The 20,806-nt window shown below is 40.7% G+C and overlaps 1 protein-coding gene across 16 annotated transcripts in view; it reads left to right on the top strand.

Annotated features, from left to right (window-relative positions):
- Window positions 1-20,806, top strand: part of tp63 (tumor protein p63) — a 314,779-nt gene that overhangs the window by 105,942 nt on the left and 188,031 nt on the right. The gene's annotated exons all lie outside the window — the stretch shown is intronic.

Here is a 20,806-nt window from a genome sequence, read left to right as displayed (position 1 = left end):
AAACTCCTTACAGACAGTGCGGGATTCAAACCCCAGCCTGGCCCTGATCACTGACGCTGTAAAGGTGTTGTGCTAACCACCTCACCAACCATGCATCTATGTCTTATGGTGGAGTGCGGTGAAGGAACCTAACTGATTCCTAGGATGGCAAGACTGTTGTATGAAGAGGACTCATTGGTATTTAGAAGAATGAGAGGGGACCTCAGAGACAAAATTCTGACAGGATGAGACCGGTAGATGCAGGAAGTGTGTTCCTGTTGTTGGGGAAGTATAGAACAAGGGGGTCACAGATAATGGATAAGGGTAACCCATTTTGGGCCAATATGAAGAGAAACCTCTTCACTCAGAGTTGTGAATTTGTGAAACTCTCTGCCACAGAAAGTGGTTGAGGCCAGTTTGTAAGATGTTCTGTATTCAAAAATGAGTTAGATGTGGCCCTTATGGCTCAAAGGATCAAAGATTATGGAGAGAAATCAGGAATAGGGAACTGAGGTCTCATGATCAGCCATGAACATAGAACACTACAATACCATGCAGACCCTTCGGTCTTTGATGTTGTGCTGACTCTTGTATTCCTTTTTTTAAACTAAACCCTCCCTACCCTGTAACTCCCTTCAAACTCTCCCAAGTCCTTTCTGAAGCTCCTTCCTGGCTGCCATATTCTTTTGAGCCTTCTTCCTCTTAACCAGTCTTTGGTGCTGTTTCATCAGCCACGGTTTCCTTTTCCTACCATCTTTTCCCTGATGAAATGGGTCAAACCTATCTTGAATCCTGTACAAGTGGTCCCTAAACTTCCTCCACATTACTTCTGTACGTTCATCCTTAAATATCTGTTTCCAATTTACTCTCGCTTGTTCCTGCCTCATCCCATCATAATTATCCCTTCCCATTTATCTGCTTTTATCCTTATCCATAGCTGTACTTAAAGCTTGGAGTTGAGGTCACTCTCCCCAAAATGCTCCCCCAGCGATAGGTCTGCTATCTGACAAGGTTCATTCCCCAGAACCAGATCCAGGCTGCCCTTTCCTTTCGTCGGCTGGTCCACACACTGTGTTAGGAATCCTTCTTGAACACACCTGACAAATTCAGCAAATGCAGTCAGGAGGTGACCGTCAATATTAGAGAAGTTGAAATCACCCATAACTACAATCCTGTATTTCCCACCATTCCAAAATCTGCCTGCTGATCTGCTCCACGGAGTCCTGAAGGCTATTTGGGGACCTGTAGACAGCTCCCAACACAGTGATAGCTTCCTTCCTGTTTCTGACTTCCTCCCACTCAGTGGACCCTCCCTCTGCAGCATCCTCCCTTTCTGTAGTCATGATACTATCCCTGATCAGTAATGCTACTCCCCACCCCCCACTTCTATCTACCATCCTATTCCTTTTAAAACCCCTCAACCCCGGTACCTGCATCAGCCGATTCTGCTGTCCTCCAGCCAAGTCTCTGTAATAGCCACAGCATCGTAGTTCCACGTACTGATCCAAGCTCTAAGTTCATCCCCTTTATTCCTAATACTCCTAGTATTGAAGTGGACACATTTCAGACCCTCTAACTGCCTGTCTTTTTTTTATTCCCCTGTCTGTCTCAGAACACAGTGGTGGAGGGCTGAATAGCTTTCCCCAGCACAATGAGTTAATGGGGTGGTAAAAAAGGTGTGCAACTTGCTTGACTTTGGACAAGTCACGTTGCTGCTGTATAACATTTTTGTTCCACCACATATGAATTATAATGACTATTTTAGAGAGGTCCATCAGGATGTTGGCCTGTGCTCCTCCCCCTGCCCCTTCTTCTATCCTCTCATCTCCTCCCACCTTTTTGCTCATACCTTGATGAAGGGTTCATGCCTGAAACCTTGGCTATCCTTTGTGACTGCAAACTTTCCAGTTTAAATTCACTAGGATGTTGCCTGTGTTACGAGCCCAGAGGACCCCAAAACCCAGCAGCAATAGATATTCACCAAGACAAATTGTTACTTCAACAAATGTTGCTTTTAATTATCTTTAAACATGAAAAGAGAATCACACTAACTTATCACTATTGACTTAACTTTACCCCCTTCTAATCCTAAGTGCACGTGTATGTAATGCATGTGTAAGTTCAGAAAAGTTCTTTGGTTCACAGTCTAATCTCACATCTCATTCCTCCAAGTTCACTGATATCAAGCAATTCTTATATTGTGCACAGAATTTAACATTTATAAAATTCACCAGTCTTTGGTGCTTGAAAGGTAAATGGTTACCTCTGAGGAAATTTGTTGTATGCTGGACACCCACAACTGATTCCTTTTTTTTAATCAACCACTTCAATGTCCTGCTGAAGAAACTTGCCCCCTCAGGGATCTCCAGATGATAACCTCATTCTTTCATGTCACCACAGAGTTCCTTTTTGTCTCTCTTATTTCAAGTGAAACATTAGACAGCCAGTCCTCTCCTCTTGCATGAACCACAAGGGCTTTGACCAGGCTGAACTAAGCACTCACAACCTGTCTTCCAAATGGGTTTTTCCACAAGCTTGTCAGCTTGTCCTGTTCCAGTCCAAGCTGCTGCTGCTGATTGTAAAACATGTAGAAATAATCTCTGTGTCTTCCCTCCCCCTCCCTGAGAGAAAGCCTGTTTGACTCTCTCTGCTTGCAAAACAACATGACCCTCTTAGAACAGCAAGTTCCACTCCAGACAGTCTGCAGCTGCGACAAGTTCTTTCATCTATTGCTTTTTTGTAAACAATAATCCATTAATGAAGTCTCTTTGGTACTCGCCAAAGCTTTTGCAAAGGCTGTTGGCCCTGACATATCTAGTATGAGCAGAGCTACAGTATTTTAAATAAGATCTGTTTTAAAATGTTTGTTTTTTTTTAAAAAATGCCCCAATTTATCTCCCTAAAACATATCTATATTCTGTCACACCTGGATTATGAAGTATTACCTTCAGGGAGAAGTTAGACTCGCTTGGATTATTTCCTTAGTGTGTAGGATGGCTGAGGTGGAGATTGAGGCCTGACAGAAGTATATAAGATTCTGCGAAACAGTTGGGGTCAACAGTCAGAATCCTGTTCCCAGGGAGGAAACATCAAATGCATAAGTTGTCAGACAAGTTGTCAAATGCATAAGGGCATAAGTTGTCAGACAAGGGTTGGAGGAAGTTTAAAGTAGATGTACTTTGAACCATACCTAGGATCACTTTAGGTCCATGTCTGGCAATTGCACTATTTGGTTTTTCTAAAGATGGAAATATTATTTTATTTTCTAATCAAAGACTTTATTAGCAAGAAGAGCAATTCTGTTAAATTGAAATACGAGTTCCCACCTACACAATGATTATTAGATATTATGTCCTTTTTACATAGGGAGGGGTGGGTGTCTGGAGCAGTGGTGGCATTTTACAGGCATTTAGACATATGAACAGGCAGGAGGTGGAGGGATGAGCACCATTTGCAGTCAAAAAGGATTAGTTTAATTTGGCAGCATACTCAACACAGTGATCGTGAGCTGGTGTTCCTGTGGTCTTCTACGTTGAACTTTAAACTTATTTTTATTTAATGTTTTGGTGTGTTAAATGTGCTCACAACTGAGTAGCATATTAGTGCACTCATGGAATTAAGAGCAGGAAACAAAGCACTGATTTACTGAGCTGCATGTTAACTTTGCCTCCTACTTAACCGAGAGGGATCTTGAGGCAAAGAAGTGTTCGTGACCTTGGGCACTGCTGGTGTTGATATTTATCCAACCTGACCATGTTGATTTCAAGTCTTGCCAGTTGAGGAATCCGATTCCTCATATTTGTATGTTGCTCATGTATCAAAAGCTGTAAATAGAACATCATATTTTAGCTGCTTAAATGATCCTTACAATGATCATCTGTTTTGTTTCAGTGTAGGTTATTTATTTAAATTTTTTAGTAGTAAATTAACCCACTAAGAATGTGAAGCAACACCGATGTCCATTTCATAAAACTCAGTCGATAAGCAGTTTGAAAGATGAATGATTGGAAAGTGTGTGATGCTACTGTAGCCTGAAACAAGTGCATTCCCCATCACTGATACTCATGTCAGTTCTCTCTGGCTCTCACCAGGGATTTAATCTCATCAGCATTGAGATCATGGGATATGGGGACAAGGCTGGAAGTTGGAACTAGATGTGAGAACAGTTTAGCTCAGGGAGGTTTCATGGAGCAGATTTGATGGGCCAAATGGCCTGCTTCTGGTGTAGCCAAGTTTGCGGATGACACCAAATTGAGTGGAAGAGCAAATTGTAATGAGGATGTGGAGAGTCTGCAGAGGGATAGAGTTAAGCTGGATGAGTGGGCAAAGGTCTGGCAGATGGAGTACAATGTTAGTAAGTGTGAGGTTATCCACTTTGGCAAGAAAAATAAAAGAGCTGAATATTATTTAAAGGGTGAAAAACTACAGCATGCTGTTGTGCAGAGGGACTTGGGAGGGCTTGTACATGAATCGCAAAAAGTAAGGTTGCAGGTGCAGCAGGTTATTAAGAAGGCAAATGGAATGTTGGCCTTCATCGCTAGAGGAATTGAATTCAGGAGTAGGGAGGTAATGTTGCAACTGTATAAGGTACTGGTGAGACCCCACCTGGAGTACTGTGTCCAGTTCTGGTCTCCATATTTGAGGAAGGATATACTGGCTTTGGAGACGGTCCAGAAGGAGGTTAAGTAGGTTGATCCCTGGGATGAAGGGGTTGACTTATGATGAAAGATTAAATCGTCTAGAATTGTATTCGCTCGAGTTCAGAAGAATGAGAGGAGATCTTATAGAAACATATAGGATTATGAAGGGTATGGATAGGATAGATGTAGGAAGGTTTTTTGAGTTGGCCGGGGAAACTAAAACGAGAGGACACAGTCTCAAGATTCGGGGGAGTAGATTTAGGACAGAGATGAGGAAAAATAGTTTTTCCCAGAGAGTAGTGAATATTTGAAATTCTCTAACCAGGGAAGTGGTTGAGGCTGCCTCATTAAACATATTTAAAATTTGGTTATATAAATTTTTACATGATAGAGGAATTAGGGGATATGGGGAGAAGGCAGGTAGGTGGAGTTAGGTCATAAATTAGATCAGCCATGATCGTATTAAATGGCGGAGCAGGCTCGATGGGTCATTTTTGGTCTACTCCTGTTCCTACTTAAAGACAAGACACCTCATTCAGCACCCACCCACTGAAGACAAATACGGAACCCATATCCCTTGGACTATCCAGGTGTCAGCGAGCCGCTCGGATCCTGCACCTTGACGCCTTGGGGGACAGGTCCCCAGTGGAGCTGATGGACAAGATGCTCACGCTCATGTGTGATCACACCAACTGCCCACTCTTTGAGCGAATTTTCCTCGACCATCTCCCCGACAACATCCGGATATTACTGGCCCAAGAGAGCTTTACCGACCCAAGGAAGGTTACACAGAAGATCCAAGTGCTATGGCTTGAGCGATTCCCGGAGGGCTCAACGGTCCAGCAGGTCACGAGGCATGGGCATGACCACATCAAGCCTATCCCTAGCACTGTGGTAGAAGACCCGACCTCTGCAGCGGCCACCAAGAGCATAACCAGGGGCACACCATCTGCTCCGGGCCTCTGCTTCTACCACCAGTGCTGGGGAGCCAAGGCTCGGAAGTGTTGTCAGCCCTGCTCGTTCAGGGAAACGAGCAGGCCGGCTGCTGTTCATGGCTGCGGCGGCTGACCAAGGACACAGCCTCCTCTACCTGCAGGACTCAGTCAGCGACCAGCGTTTCCTCATCGACACTGAGGCCCAGATCAGCGTCATCCCGGCCACGACCATCCAGGAACCGACCTCAAGGACCTCCCCTCCGTGCAGCCAACGCAACAGAGATCTGGACGTGTGGGAACAAGAAGGTCCACTTTCAGATCGGCCGATGAAAGTTCTCGTGGAGGTTCACCGTCTCGTCCCTTCCAACCGCCATCCTGGGTGCCGATTTCCTCCTTGCCCTAGACCTCCTTGTGGACATTCGAGGTAGGTGCCTGGTAGATGCCTGGACTTTCCTGGCCATTTGCCTCGACACCTCCCACACAGAGCAGCCGCAGATGGCCTCAATCAGCATGCCCAGAGACTAGTTCCAGTGAATCCTGGATGAGTTCTTGACCCTCCTCAGGCCACAGTTCTCCACTGCCTCACTGCACCACAGGGTGTTCCACCACATCCCCACCCAGGGTCTACCGGTTCATGCCAAGGCACACCGGCTCCCACCTGACAAGCTCCAGGTTGCAAAGGAAGTGTTTTCGCATCTGGAGTTGGGGATCATTCGGCACTCCGACAGCCTGTGGGCCTCACCGCTCCACCTAGTCACAAAAGTCTCCGGCAGCTGGCACCCCTGCAGAGACTATCAACGGCTCAATGAGGCGACAGTTTCTGACCATTACCCCATCCCTCACATCCAGGACTTTACAGCCAACCTGCATGGTGCGAGGGTTTTCTCCAAGGTTGACGTGGTGCGCGGGTATCACCAAATCCTGAGGACATCCTCAAGACAGCCGTCATCACCCCCTTCAGCTTGTTTGAATTCCTTCGCATGCCATTCGGGCTTAAGAACGCCGCTCAGACCTTCCAGCACCTCATGGACTCAGTGGGCAGGGACCTGGATTTTGTCTTCATTTACTTGGACAATACTCTTGTTGCCAGCAGGAATTGGGTGCAACACAAGGCCCACCTGTGCGCCCTCTTCTCCTGGCTGGCTGACTTCGGCCTCACTATTAACCCAGCCAAGTTCCAGTTCGGGAAAGAGTTCATGTAGTTCCTGGGCCATACCATCACGGCTGAAGGAGCCACACCCACCACTATGAAGGTCGCCGCTATCAAGGAGTTCCCACATCTGGACAATTTCAAGGGACTGCAGGAGTTCGCAGGTATGGTCAACTTCTACAACCGATTCATCCCAGGAGCCGCACGCATCATGCAGCTGCTATTCGCCCTCATCGCAGCCAAGCACAAAATGCTCACTGGCCTGCATATGGCACTCTCTGTCGATGCCTCTGCCACAGCTGTCGACACTGTCCTGGAGCAGCGGGTGAATGGACAATGGAAGCTGCTGGCATTCTTCAGATGGCTTCTCCGCCCACGAGAGCAGAAGTATAGCACCTTCGACCATGAGTTACTGGGCATGTACCTGGCGGTGCAGCATTTCCGCTATTTCTTGGAGGGGAGGACTTTTACCATCTTCACTGACCATAAACCCCTCACTCAGGCACTTGCGATGGGAAAGGATCCCTGGTCGGCCCACCAGCAGCATCACCTCTCCTTCGTGTCAGTTTACCACCGACATTTGGCACAAAGCGGGGAAGGACAACGTGGTCGCCGATGCACTCTCGCGACCGGCCATCTGCACGCTGACACTCAGCCTCGACTTCGACCAGCTTTGAGACACGAGCCTTCAGGACTGCCATCATGGGCCTGAGGTTCCGAGACCTCCTGACTCCTAGCAGCGAAGGCACCATCCTGTGTGCTGTCTCCATGGGCACCCCAAGGCCAGTGGTTCCCCAGCAGTGGTGCAGTTAAGTCTTCTATCACATCCATGAACTTTTGTACCCATCCATCAGGTCCACAGTCCATAAGGTGGCAGAGCGGTTCGTCTGGCATTGTCTGTGGAAGCAAATCGTGGGCTGGGCCAGAACATGCACCCATTGTCATATGTCCAAGGTGCACAGGCCCACCAGGACACCTGTGCAAGAGTTCAAGCACGTCTGGGAACGGTTCAGCCACATTCATGTGGACATAATCAAGCCCTTACCAGTTACGCGGGGCACGTTGCCTGTTCACAGTGGTAGACTGCACCACTCATTGGCCCAAAGCGATCCCGATGCCGGAAGCCTCCAGAGACTCCTGCTCCCGAGCGCTGTTGTATGGTTGGGTCGCCCGGTTCGGCTTTCCGAATCACCTCACCAGCAACTGGGCACCAAGTTCACCTCTGCGCTCTGGGCACAGCTTGCCAACAGGTTGGGGATAGAGCTACACAGCACCTTGGCCTATCACCCGCAGGCCAATGGGCTGGTCGAGTGTCTGCCACCTTAAGTCGGCATTTATGGCCCAACTATTTGGCGGGGCCAGCCCGCGGCACCTCTGCAGAGACCTTACAAGGGGCCGTACTGGGTTGTCCAGCGTTCAGGGTCTACGTTCACGCTGGACATCGGTGGCAGGAGGGAGCTGTTTACTGTGGACAGGGTGAAGCCAGCTCACCTCGACCCCACCAAACCAGTGATTGTGGCCCAGCTCAAGAAGCAAGGCCGCCCAGTTAAAAAGGACATTGGCTCTGGTTCTGGTGGGGGGCTGTGTGGTGACATTCCACTAGGCAAGCAAACCGGCCCTGCTTGTAATCCACATGGTGGGGCAGCCAGCCAAAATGGCGCCTTTGGGGTTTCCCCTTCTCAGCACCAGTCTCAGAAAACCGCGCTGAGGGACCATGTGACGCCCGAGTGATGTCGGCACCTCCCAGCGCAGTTCTCAGCCAGGTCCGGGCTGGGAGTACAAGTCCAGCCCGGCAGCCAACAATAAACCAGTTTTTCTGCTCACTGAGCTCAACCCGTCTTGTTGTGTGTTCTTTCAGTAGCGGTGTAACTGCTGCTACAAATATATAATAATTACTATTACAGATACGCAAGTAAATATGGTAAGTATAAAATTAGAAATCAAAACTTTCTGCTTCTTGTAGAAGACATTTTAGTTATAGGTCGATTTTTAGTAACCAGTCTTAGTTTCAATCCACACTTGCTAAACAAAACCTTTTTTTGTCTGGAACTGTATCCACTATTTTCCCCAGCAACTAAGAATTTCCTGGTGCAGAATCGTCCATGATAATTACAATGTCTCCGCATACAAAATTATGTTTAGCTTTAGATAATTTTTGTTGTTCTTGTAATAATGAAAGATATTCTTTAATCCATCTTTTTCAAAATAAGTCCACAATAAACTGCACTTTTTTCCATCTGTATCTTACATCAATATCTTCTTTCTGAAACTGACCTGGAGGCATTAAAGGTTTAGATTTAAGAAGTTAGAGATGAGTTGGTGTAAGTGCCTCGATGTCATATGAATCGACAGAAATTTTAGTTATTGGACGACTATTTAAAATAGCTTTGATTTCACACAGTATTTTCTGAAGATTGTCATTATTCAATAATTGACTATTCAAAATTGAATTAAGAATTTTCTTGATTGATCTAATCATTCTTTCCTGCATACCACCATGATGTGATCCTGTGGGTGGGTTAAATATCCAACTAATTTCTTTCTGAAGTAATGCATCAGGAATTCGATATTGATTCCAATTTTGAATTTCTTTTCGTAACTCTAGTTGAGCTCCTGTAAAGTCAGATCCATTATCAGAATGTAATTCCTTAATTTGACCAGGTCTGGTGAGTAAATGTTGAAGAACATTGATAAAAGAGTCTGTATCAAGCGATGATGCTACTTCTATATGAATTTCTCTCGCAGTCAAACAAGTAAAAATAGCTCCGAATCGTTTTTCAACACTTCTTCCTCGTTTCACTCATTAAGGACCAAAATAATCAACTCCCACATATGTAAATGGGGGTTCATCAGGCGAAAATCTGTCCTGTGGCATATCTACCATTTGTTGTTGTCCAGGTTTAGTATTCAAAACCTTCTCAATCTCATTAATTCTGTTAGTCACATGGGTACAAAACTTCATGGTTTTGTTATTAATGTATTTAAGTTCTGATGTACTATCAGTCTAAAACAGAGTCTGCTAACTCCATCTATAATTCTCTTCTAAACATAGTGTCCATTTTGCTTGCCATAGTCGTGGCAGTCAGTTCCATTTGGGGGATGGTCACTGACTTTAATGGAGCCAATTCCAAATCCACAATGTACTCGCTCGTGGTTATTTCACAGTAGTAAATAACTGACAGGACCAAACCCACCTCGCTTGCGTCAGCAAAATGGTATAACTGAGCAAGTGTGGCAGTTCCAAAGTCTGTTGGTTTAAAACATCTATTGACTTCAAAATCTTCTAACATTTTAAGACTCTCCAATCCAATTTATCAAATCTTGTTCAATGGATGGGATGAAACTATACCAGATTCCAAATTTTCTTGGCTATTAATACTACTGATGCCAATATTCCGAAAGGATCATAGATTGAGCTTACGATCGAAAGCATACCTCTTCTTGTTAAAGGCTGTTCTTTAAAAACAATTTTGAATTTGAAAACATCAAATTGAACGCACCATTGCACTCCCAGAATTCTTTCGATAGGTAGAACATCACAATCCAACTCCAGATGTTTTATCTCCTTTGCTCTTTCTGTCTCAGGAATAGCAGCCAGAACATCTCAACTGTTGCTAATCCATTTTGTAAGGAAGAAACTTCCTTTATTACAGATCTCTTTTAACTCATAATAAAGATTTATTGCTTCTCTTTCTCAAACTATTGAAGTAAGACAATCATCAACATAGAAATTATTTCTGATGATGCTTATAGCTTAAGAACTAAATTGCTCTTTATCTTCTGCACATTTCCTGAGAGCAAAATTTGCACAACTTGGTGATGAAGTTGCTCCAAATGAACTGTCATTCTGGATTCAATCATATCTTTACTGTAATCGCCATTAGGCCACCATAATAATCATAGAAAATCACCATTTTCTGATGGTCCTTTCACTTGATGAAACGTCATGAAACATCTGCAGAAATTACAATAGGCTCTTTACAAAATCTTATCAGAATACCTATTAAAGTAATGGTTATGTCTGGACCTTGAAATAATGCTCCATAATCAAATAATACACATAGTTTCTCCTTTTGTGGATGTATAACTCCATGATGAGGTAAATACCATTTTCTATCATCTTGACGTTCCAAGATATCTTCTGAAACCTTTTCTACGTAACCCTTGGTTATCATGTCCAACATGACATTGGATTATTCCTTTATTGTCTGGCAGACAAATTTATCTTTTCTTCAAAGGTAAAGCTATTATAGAAATAACCATCATCATGTTTAACAGAATTTGAAACTAAATCCAGAAACTGCTCGTCTTCCTTTGATGGTTCTTGATTATCTTTGAGACATTCAGGGAAATCAATTTTAAACTGTTGTTCCCATAGGCCATTAAATTTGACAACTGAAATTTAGTTGATATTTACATTCGACGACTCCTGATCATTATTCATTTTTCCTCCAAATGGTCCATTAATTGTCCACCCGAGCAATGTTCTCACAGCATAAGGTCCATCATTTTGACTTCTTATTACTTCTAAAGGTTTGAGAGCTTTTGGTACATCTAATCCAATTAACATTTTGATTTTTGGCATCAATCTTAGCAAACATCTTTTAGATGATCCCACTGTTTGACATCATCCTGAGATGGAATATTCTCCCTATTCACAGGCATAGACTTCTGAGTATATACACTTGGAAGATCACAAAATTCATTGCTATTAAATCCAGCAATCTGTAAACCTGAAACTATATTAGTTTCAATGTTCCTTTCATCATTCATTGTCTTCAACAAAATCTGTGATCTTTTACCATGAAGATTAAGTTTATTCATTAACTCAACAGTACAAAATGATCTAGAATGGATTTAGTTTTTATTGTTTTGGAAGGGATTGCTTGTCAAGTGCACAATATGACAAAACAAATATCAACTCAGGTGAATCAAGGATTTATGGAGATGAAAATAAAAATGAATACCCTGTGTGATGAAATGTCAACAATGAAACAAGAAATGACTGTAGTTAAAAGTGATATTAATAGATGCATAAAATCAGTTGATACTGTGCAACATAATTTTAAGAAAATTGAAACAGCCTTTTCTGAGTGTCAAAATCAGGTAGAACATAATAGAGAAAAAATGAGAAAAGTGGAAGGTTCTTTTGTAGATTGGGGATTCAAAAAAGAGATTTAATGAAGAAGATTGATTTGTTGGAAAATCAAAGCCGAAGGAACAATATGAAAATAGTTGACCTTCCAGAGGATATTGAAGGTTCCAATCCTATAAAATTTTTAAAGCATTGGATCCCAGAGGTGTTGGGTAAAGAGCTTTTTCCTGAAGGCTTGGAATTGGATCGGGCTCATAGAGCTCTGAGAAGAAAACCACTTTCAGGACAAACATCAAGAGCAGTCTTGGTTTGTTGTTTAAAATACCATGATAGAGAAATGATTCTACATATGGCGGTACAGAAAGCACAGCAGAATCAGTCTCCATGAATGGTTCAAAATAACAGTGTGTTTGTTATGCTGATTTGAGCCAAGAGGTTATTAGAAGACAACGAGAATTTAATACGGCTAAAGATGTTTTGTGGTGAAAGGGCTACAAGTTTGCTTTTCATTATCCTGCAATTTTGAAGGTTTTTTATGGAAACTTTCAATCTCAATTCTTTGAGAATGATCATGTTTTTTGCTAATTCTTTGCTGAAACTGCGAAGAAATGGGTGTTCTCCTCCGCTGTCTCCTAAGAGGAGGGTAAATGGAAATGGACATGGTATGGAAAGAATGGAAAGAAAGAAGAGTTGACACAAAGTCTTCTTGATGTTGAAGATCCAGAGCAGTCGATGGTCTTGAAATCATTGGGCTGAATATATGGACTATATTTCATTGTATTTAATTAAATAATAAATATGTATCTGGCTGGGGGTGGGGGGGGTGGATGACACTGAAAACTTTGATAGTCATCTGCCGCTTGTGGGTTTACGACACCCAGATTTATAGGGTATTAGTACCTTTTGGGTGTTTTCTTTTGTGTTTTTCAGTTATATTTTATTTATTTTTTGAGTGTTTTTTTTGGAAGAATTATAGAGGGGAGCATTATTTTACATATATTAGTAGTTAAAAAAGATGTCAAAACTGAATTTTGCAACTTTTAATGTTCAGGGATTAAAAATCAAGAGAAAGAGAATATTGGCATATTAAAAAAAATGAAAATTGATATTACTATTTTTTACAAGAAACACATTTGACTAAAAAAGAATATTTGAAATTGAAATTGGGTTGGTCATGTTTTTTCTTCTTTTAATTCTAAAGCAAGAGGAGTAGCAATTTTGATTCATATAAATTTACCATTTGAATTGGAGTCTTCAAAGGGGTATGCTGGCAGAGTATTAAGAGTGAACTGTAAATTTTTTACCTGAATCTTGGACTTTGCTGAATCTTTATGCCCCTAATATAGATGATGAGCGATTTATTTCAGAAGTTTTTTTTACTGTTAACTCAAGCTAATGAAAATGTCTTAGTTGGTGGTGATTTTAATTGTGTTCTGGACCCTTTATTGGACAGAAATCCAAAAAGCATAAGGAAATCAAAGATGGTAACACAAATTAATGCGTTAATAAAATATTTAAATTTGGTGGATATTTAGAGAAAAGTTAATCCTACAGAGAAAGATTTTTCTTTTTATTCTTCACAACATGATTCATTTTCTAGAATTGATTTATTTTTGGTATCAGCTCATTTACAAGGTAGAGTATTATGAGCTGAATATAAAAGTAGAGTTATATTAGATCATTCATTATTACTTTTTTCTTGTGAAAGTTCGGAGGTAGTACATTTTTCATTTAGATGGAGGTTTAACGCAATGTTATTGGATAAACCAGAGTATGTTATTTTTGTTAAAGAGCATATCTCTTTATTTGACCGAGAATATTAATTCTGTGGATAGTCATTTCATAATATGGGATGTTTTAAAAGCTTATTTGAGGGGGAAGATTGTTAGTTATTCAACGAAAGCTAAGAAACAATATATGGCAGAAACTTTAGAGTTAGAAAATAAGATTGCTGAGTTAGAGAAAGATTTTCAGAAAGGTTTAACAGAAAATTTAAAAAGTAGCATTAGCGAGGTTGAAATTATGTTTTAATACTTTACAAACTTATCAGTTTGAACACAATTAATTGATCTAAACAATGTTATTATGAGTTGGGGGAAAGAGCTCATAAGGTACTTCCTTGGCAATTGAAAGCTGAACAGACAGTTTGGACTATTAATGCTGTTAAGAATAATTCAAAAGTTACTTATAAACTTCAGGAATTTAATGACTGGTTTTATTAATTTTATCTCAAAGTATATACTTTTGAGGGGAAACAGGATAATGGTTCTATTGATTCTTACTTATCTAAGTTAAAGTTACTGGTATTAGATGGAAATGATGTTCAGGAATTGGAATCTCCATTTACGGATTTTGAAATTAAGGAAGCTATTCAGGAAATGCCAAAAGGAAAATCCCCAGGGGTTGATGGATTCCCTGTGGAATTTTATAAACATTTTTATGATGATTTCTCTGGTGAATTTGGAGAAATATTGAATCAAGTTACTGAAGATCAGAAGTTACCAGAATGATGTTCAAGTGTTTTAATAACTGTCATTCCAAATAAATAGAGATCCATTAAAATAAAAGTGTCTTCATATAGACCTATTTCTTTATTAAATGTAGATTATAAAATTATAGTGAAAGTGTTAGCTAATAGACTTGCTGAATATTTACCCAAATTGGTACATATTGATCAAGCAGGTTTTATTAAGAATAGAAATGCATCAGACAATATATTTCAATTAATTACTTTGGTCAACGCATATCAAAAACAACCTAACCATCCTATGGTGGTTGCATTAAATGCAGAAAAAGCTTTTGATTGGGTTGAGTGGGATTTTTTATTTAAAGTGTTAGAGAAATTTAAATTCGGCCCTTTTTTATTGGTTTGGTTAAGGCTTTATATATGAACCCGATTGCTAGGGTGATGACAAATGGACAGATTTCTTCACCATTTAAATTCACTCATTCCACTCGACAGGGCTGCCCATTGTCACCAGCCTTATTTGCATTGGTTATTGAACTGTAAGATCAGGCTATTAGACAAAATGAATAAATTAGAGGAATGAGGATTAAGAATGAAGAATATAAAATTAATTTATTTGTGGATGATGTGTTGGTATACTTGACCAGAATGGCCATTGAAGCAATTGCAAGTGTGTTTGTTGAAATTTGGAGAATTATCGGGATATAATGTTAATTGAGATAAAAGTGAAATTTTACCAGTTGGAGTGGGAGATTGTTCTGAATTTAAAACTATTACAAAATTAAGGTGGACAAGTAAAATTAAATATTTAGGTGTGCTTATGGATATTAATTATCAATCATTATATCAATTAAATTATGTACCTATATTAAGATGGATTAAAGCAGATTTGATTAAGTGGAAAGATCTTCCATTAACTTTGATTGGTCAGGGTCTTTGGCTTGGCTTCGCGGACGAAGATTTATGGAGGGGGTAAAAAGTCCATGTCAGATTGGCCTCCTAGATGGGCTAAAGTGGAGATGGTGTGTATTTCTAGGGTTGAAATAGATGAATTTATATTTTGTTGGAATTTGATTTTGTAACAGCAATATGATATGCCAATATTGAAACATTTGTTAAAGATTTAGATTTAAAAAAAACAGGGTGTTAGGGTCAAAAGATAAATTATCAATTTTAACACCACTGTATAATAATCAGCTTATTCCTTTTTCAATATTTAATAATCATTTAAAGATTTAGGATTCTAAAGGTATAAAGACAATATAAGATTGTTTTGTAAAGGGGCAATTTCTAATAAATTGAGAGAAAGATTTGATATACCTGTAAATTCTTTGTTTGCATATTATCAACAGAGCTTTGATAAAAGATAATTATGGTAGAGAAATGATTTTACCTACTTTGTTGAGATTTGAATCTTTGATTTCGTCTATTCTGAAAAAGGGTTATATTTCAGTTATGTATAATTTGTTCCAAGATAGTATGGATAAGTCAGATTGGGAGAAATCTAAACTTAAATGGGAGAGTGATTTAATATTTATTTTTCCCGAAGATGATTGGGTGACTATGTGTCAGGACAATGTAATTAAATTGACTAATGTAAGGTATGGAATGGTTAATTATAATTTTTTACATCAATTATATTTGACCCCGGAAAAGCTTTAAAAAAAATTATGGGTTCAATAATTCGGATTCTTGTTTTAGATGTGGCTCATGTATTGGAACTTTTCTACATGCCGTTTGGACTTGTGTTAAAGTTCAATCATTTTGGCAAGGAATTATAGTTTTGGAAAAATTATATAATTTTATATTACCGTTAGATCCAACAATTTTTTTGTTGGGAAATTTGTATTCATTAAGGTGAATGGAGTTGGACAAAATTCAATTTGCTTTTGTATGTTTGGTGTTATCAGTAATGTGTAAATGTGTTGCTAGTACTTGGAAAGATGATACTGAGATTAATATATCACGCTGGCACAATGAATTGAAAGTATGTATTGTCATAAAAAAATTACTTATAATTTACATGATAATTCTTCTTTTGTTAGTAAGTGGTCTCCGTATTTGAAATATATGCATTTAGATAGACTTTGAAATGTTATTAACATTTATTATATATATATATATATATATATATATATATATCTTCTTTGGCTTGGCTTCACGGACAAAGATTTATGGAGGGGTAATGTCCACGTCAGCTGCAGGCTCGTTTGTGGCTGACAAGTCTGATGCGGGATAGGCAGACATGGTTGCAGTGGTTGCAAGGGAAAATTGGTTTGTTGGGGTTGGGTGTTGGGTTTTTCCTCCTTTGTCTTTTGACAGTGAGGTTGGCTCTGCAGTCTTCTTCAAAGGTGGTTGCTGCCCGCCGAACTGTGAGGCACCAAGATGCACGGTTTGAGGCAATATCAGCCCACTGGCGATGGTCAATGTGGCAGGCACCAAGAGCTTTCTTTAGGCAGTCCTTGTACCTCTTCTTTGGTGCACCTCTGTCTCAGTGGCCAGTGGAGAGCTCGCCATATAGAACGATCTTGGGAAGGCAATGGTCCTCCATTCTGGAGACGTGACCTACCCAGTGCAGTTTGATCTTCAGCAACGTGGATTCGATGCTGTCGGCCTCTGCCATCTCGAGTACTTCGATGTTGGAGATGAAGTCGCTCCAATGAATGTTGAGGATATATATAGATATCTATATATATAGATATCTATATATATATAAAATCTATTTTTGCTCCCCTTAAGGAAGTTGGCTGAAGGGGTGGGAGGTGTGGTGGGCCTTAATGTAAAATCTTTTTTTTTATTATTTCTATACTGTATGTTATGTTTTTTTCTATCTTTTAAACAAAGTTTGAAAAAAATGTATGTAATGTGTGTATAAGTTCAGAAAAGTTCTTTGATTCACAGTCCCATCTCACTTCTCACTCCTCCAAGTTCACTGGTATCAGACAATTCTTATACTGTGCACAGAATTTAACATTTATGAATCTTCACCAGGCTTTGGCGCTTGAAGGGGAAATGGTTACTGCTCAGGAAGGTTCTTGTTGGTTTTCAGAGAGATTTGTAGTTTGTTGGACACATAAACTGATTCCTTCCAATCAGCCACTTCAGTATCTTGCCGTTGAAACTTGCCCCATCAAGGTTTTCTAGATGATAACCTCTTTCTTTCTGGTCATCGCAGGGTTCCTTTTCTGTTTTCCTTATCTCAGGAGAAACAGTATACAGCCAGCCATCTCCTCTTGTATGGATCACAAGGGCTTTGACCAGGCTGAACTAAGAACTCACAACCTGTCCTCAAAGTGGGGTTTTTTCACAAGTTTGCTAGCTTGTCCTGTTCCAGTCCCAGCTGCTGCTGCTGAACTGTAGAAATGAATATTCTCATTTGCTCTCTCGGAGAAAACCACATGACCATCTTAGAACAGCAAACTGCATTAGACAGACTGCAGCACTGGACCCAATCTTCTGAGTCTGTTCATCTGTTGCTTTCCAAAACAATAATCCATTACTCCACAGAATGTCCAATTAACATCACCTTCAGCAAAGCAGTTTGCACTGGTTTTACAAAGGCACTCAGAGCCTGGACTGTCTGGCTTGAGTCAAGCTCTTGCATTTTAAATGAGATCTGTTTTGAAGTGTGTTTGTTTGTGACCTACTCTAAAAAAATCCTTTATAAACATATCTACATACAATATAAAATATAACATAATCCATCGCAGCATGTGTAACCGATATGCTTGAAGCATGTGAAGCTGTACTTGCTCTAGATGCATTTGAAGACTTTGAAGATATTCCTGTGCTCATAGCCTTGGAAATATGATCATCAGGATTCACACCTGAACTTTCAGATACCACTGATTGAGTCTCTATCTTCTGCATTTCACTTGATATAGCACCAGTGGGACTTTGCAGCGTGCATTCATCTGTTCCAGTTCCACTAACCTTTTAAGACACCTCATAGCACTTGCAGTGCCTTGATTGTGTCCTCTTTTTGCTTGCTAGTTGAAGCTGCTTCTTCTATGGTGGCTGGCTCCAACCTCCTGCCAAAAGTTGTTGGTCGGCCTTTTTGGCTCAACTCACAACCAAACATTTACTTGAGAGGAGCTGTTTGCTCAATGTCTTTAGCCTGACAAGACTTCTTCTTATCCATCTTGGAAGGTTCACGCTACAGCCTGTCTTCTCCTAACTTATCCTGGTTCCTTGGAACTGTAAATGAATTCTTATCTTGCTTGGTCCCTTTAAGAGGATTTCTGCTTGGTTGAATTTGTGGTACTTCACACAAGATGACTTATTTTGTTTATAACTTTCAAGAACATATTCTTCTGGGCTTCCTTCCAGATTCTGCAAACCAGAATGTATCTTATCTTTCTAAGGTCACAGGTGTCTTCCAAGACTTTACCTCAATTTTAAAACTGTGCAATCCACTTACATTTTCTCATAGATGCTCTGGAATATTCAATTTTACAGCAAGAATTTCTCTTGTCTTTTAACAAGTTGAGCTTTTTCATACAAATTTTACAAGCCTTTCTTCCAAACCAAGTTCACAATTATAATTTTCTTTTAATCAAAATATAGATGACACTTTCTGAGTTCTAGTATTTCCTAATTTCAAGATGTGTCATCTTCAAGGAAATATGGGACAATATTCTGAATTACTACCTTATTAATCCAATAAACCAAACTTTGCAAATGTAGCTATGCAGCTTTAATAAAATATTGATAAAACAGATAAACATTTTGCATAACTTTGCATTAAGACTTTCATAACAATGAATAAACAAAGCATTTACTGTATTTAAAATATAATGATACTCAACTTTAAAGATATGTACAAAAAGAATAAGACCTCGAGCTCATGTCTCCTTCATAGTTTGTCAAAGAATGAAGACACAAGCTCTTAGTCTGCACGGATATTACAACATGTGTCATAGCCACTATGGTAACACTACAAACAATACTTTTTTTCTTAGATATGGGCACAAAATTAACTAAAAACACAAGTTTTAACCTTTACACCATCTTCCCTGGAAGAGAACCCTATGATCCAGAAACCTGAAGCCCTCTCTCCTGTCTTTAGCCACATATTGAGCTGTATTATCCTCTTATTTCTAACCTTTCCAGCACATGAAATCACTACCCTGGAGATCCCATCCTTCAAGTCCATGAACTCTCCCTGCAGGACTTCCTCGCCATTTCTACCCATGTCATTTGTCCCTACATGGACCACGACATCTGGCTGCTCACCCTTCCTCCTGAGAATGCCACGAAATTGATCTGAGATATCTCGGACCCTGGCACCAGGGAGGCAACATAGCATCCAGGATACTCTATTCCCTCCACAGAACCTTTTATCTGTCCCCCTAACTATGGAATCCCCTATCACTGCAGCTCGCCTCTTCTCCTCCCTTCACTTTATCCACAGGTATAAACTCCATGCCAGAGACCTGATTGCCATGGCTTGTCCCTGGTAGGTCATTCCCCTCAACAACATTCAAAATGGTGTATTTGTTATTGAGGGGAACGGCCACAGGAGTGCCCAGAACTGCCTGCCTGTTTCCTTCCCCTCTCCTGACTGTCTCCCCTCTACCCTCCTCCTGCCACTGTAACTCTTGTCTATCACCCTCTCTGCCTCCCGAATGATCCGGAGTTCATCCAACTCCAGCTCCAATCCCTTAACTCGGTTTGTCAGGAGCTGCAGCTGGATGCACTACTTTCAGATAAAGTCATCAGGGATACTGCTGGTTTTCCTGGTGACCCACATCCTGCAAGAGGAGCATTCCCCTGCCTTGGCTGCCATTCCCACTGTTTATGACAAGAGGAAAAGATGATATCTAAAATCTGCCCTTATCTGTGCCTACCTGCTGAATCCTTTTTGTTCCTTGAATAGGGTGTCAGTTTCTTTCTTCAACTCCAACTATTCCTTGCCTCTTACCTGTTCTCACCAAAGCCTGACTGCTCGGCTACACGATCTCTCACTTTTATTGTGATTCTCAGCTTCTTCCTCCAATCAGCTTCTAGCTGCTGCCTAGTCCCTTTTCAAGTTCTAATGGTGCCACTCCTCAGTTCACCTGACCTCTCTTGCTCCAATCAACTTCCTCCTCCAATCATGTTTCTTTTCATCAAGATAATGATTGGAGGAGGGCTAAGGCAACATTAGTGTGAGGTTTGTTCAGGAGACTGATGATGGTGGTCCAGAGAGTGATGGGGTGGATCAACAGACAGGTATATTAAGATATATGGCAGTTCCTTCATCTTAATTGTATATGCTCAGATACAGAGAGAAGGCGGGGACGGGGTACTGAACTTTAAGATCAGCCATGATCGCGTTGAATGGCGGAACAGGCTCGAAGGGTCGAATGACCTACTCCTGCTCCTATCTTCTATGTTTCTATGTTTAAATCATTCTATTTCAGTTGGCTCTGGGGTGTCTTCCTTTTCCATTAACCATGTGTTCCCTCTACCTCAATGCTGTTTAAACATCTTCTCCTCCCCTCCTATTTGGTTTTACAAATGAAAAGATTCTCTGTCAGCAACTTCCTGTCTTTCCCT

Source organism: Narcine bancroftii, chromosome 9, assembly GCF_036971445.1.
Source record: "Narcine bancroftii isolate sNarBan1 chromosome 9, sNarBan1.hap1, whole genome shotgun sequence".
Lineage (NCBI taxonomy): Eukaryota > Metazoa > Chordata > Chondrichthyes > Torpediniformes > Narcinidae > Narcine > Narcine bancroftii.
This window is presented reverse-complemented; position numbering and strand designations above follow the sequence as displayed.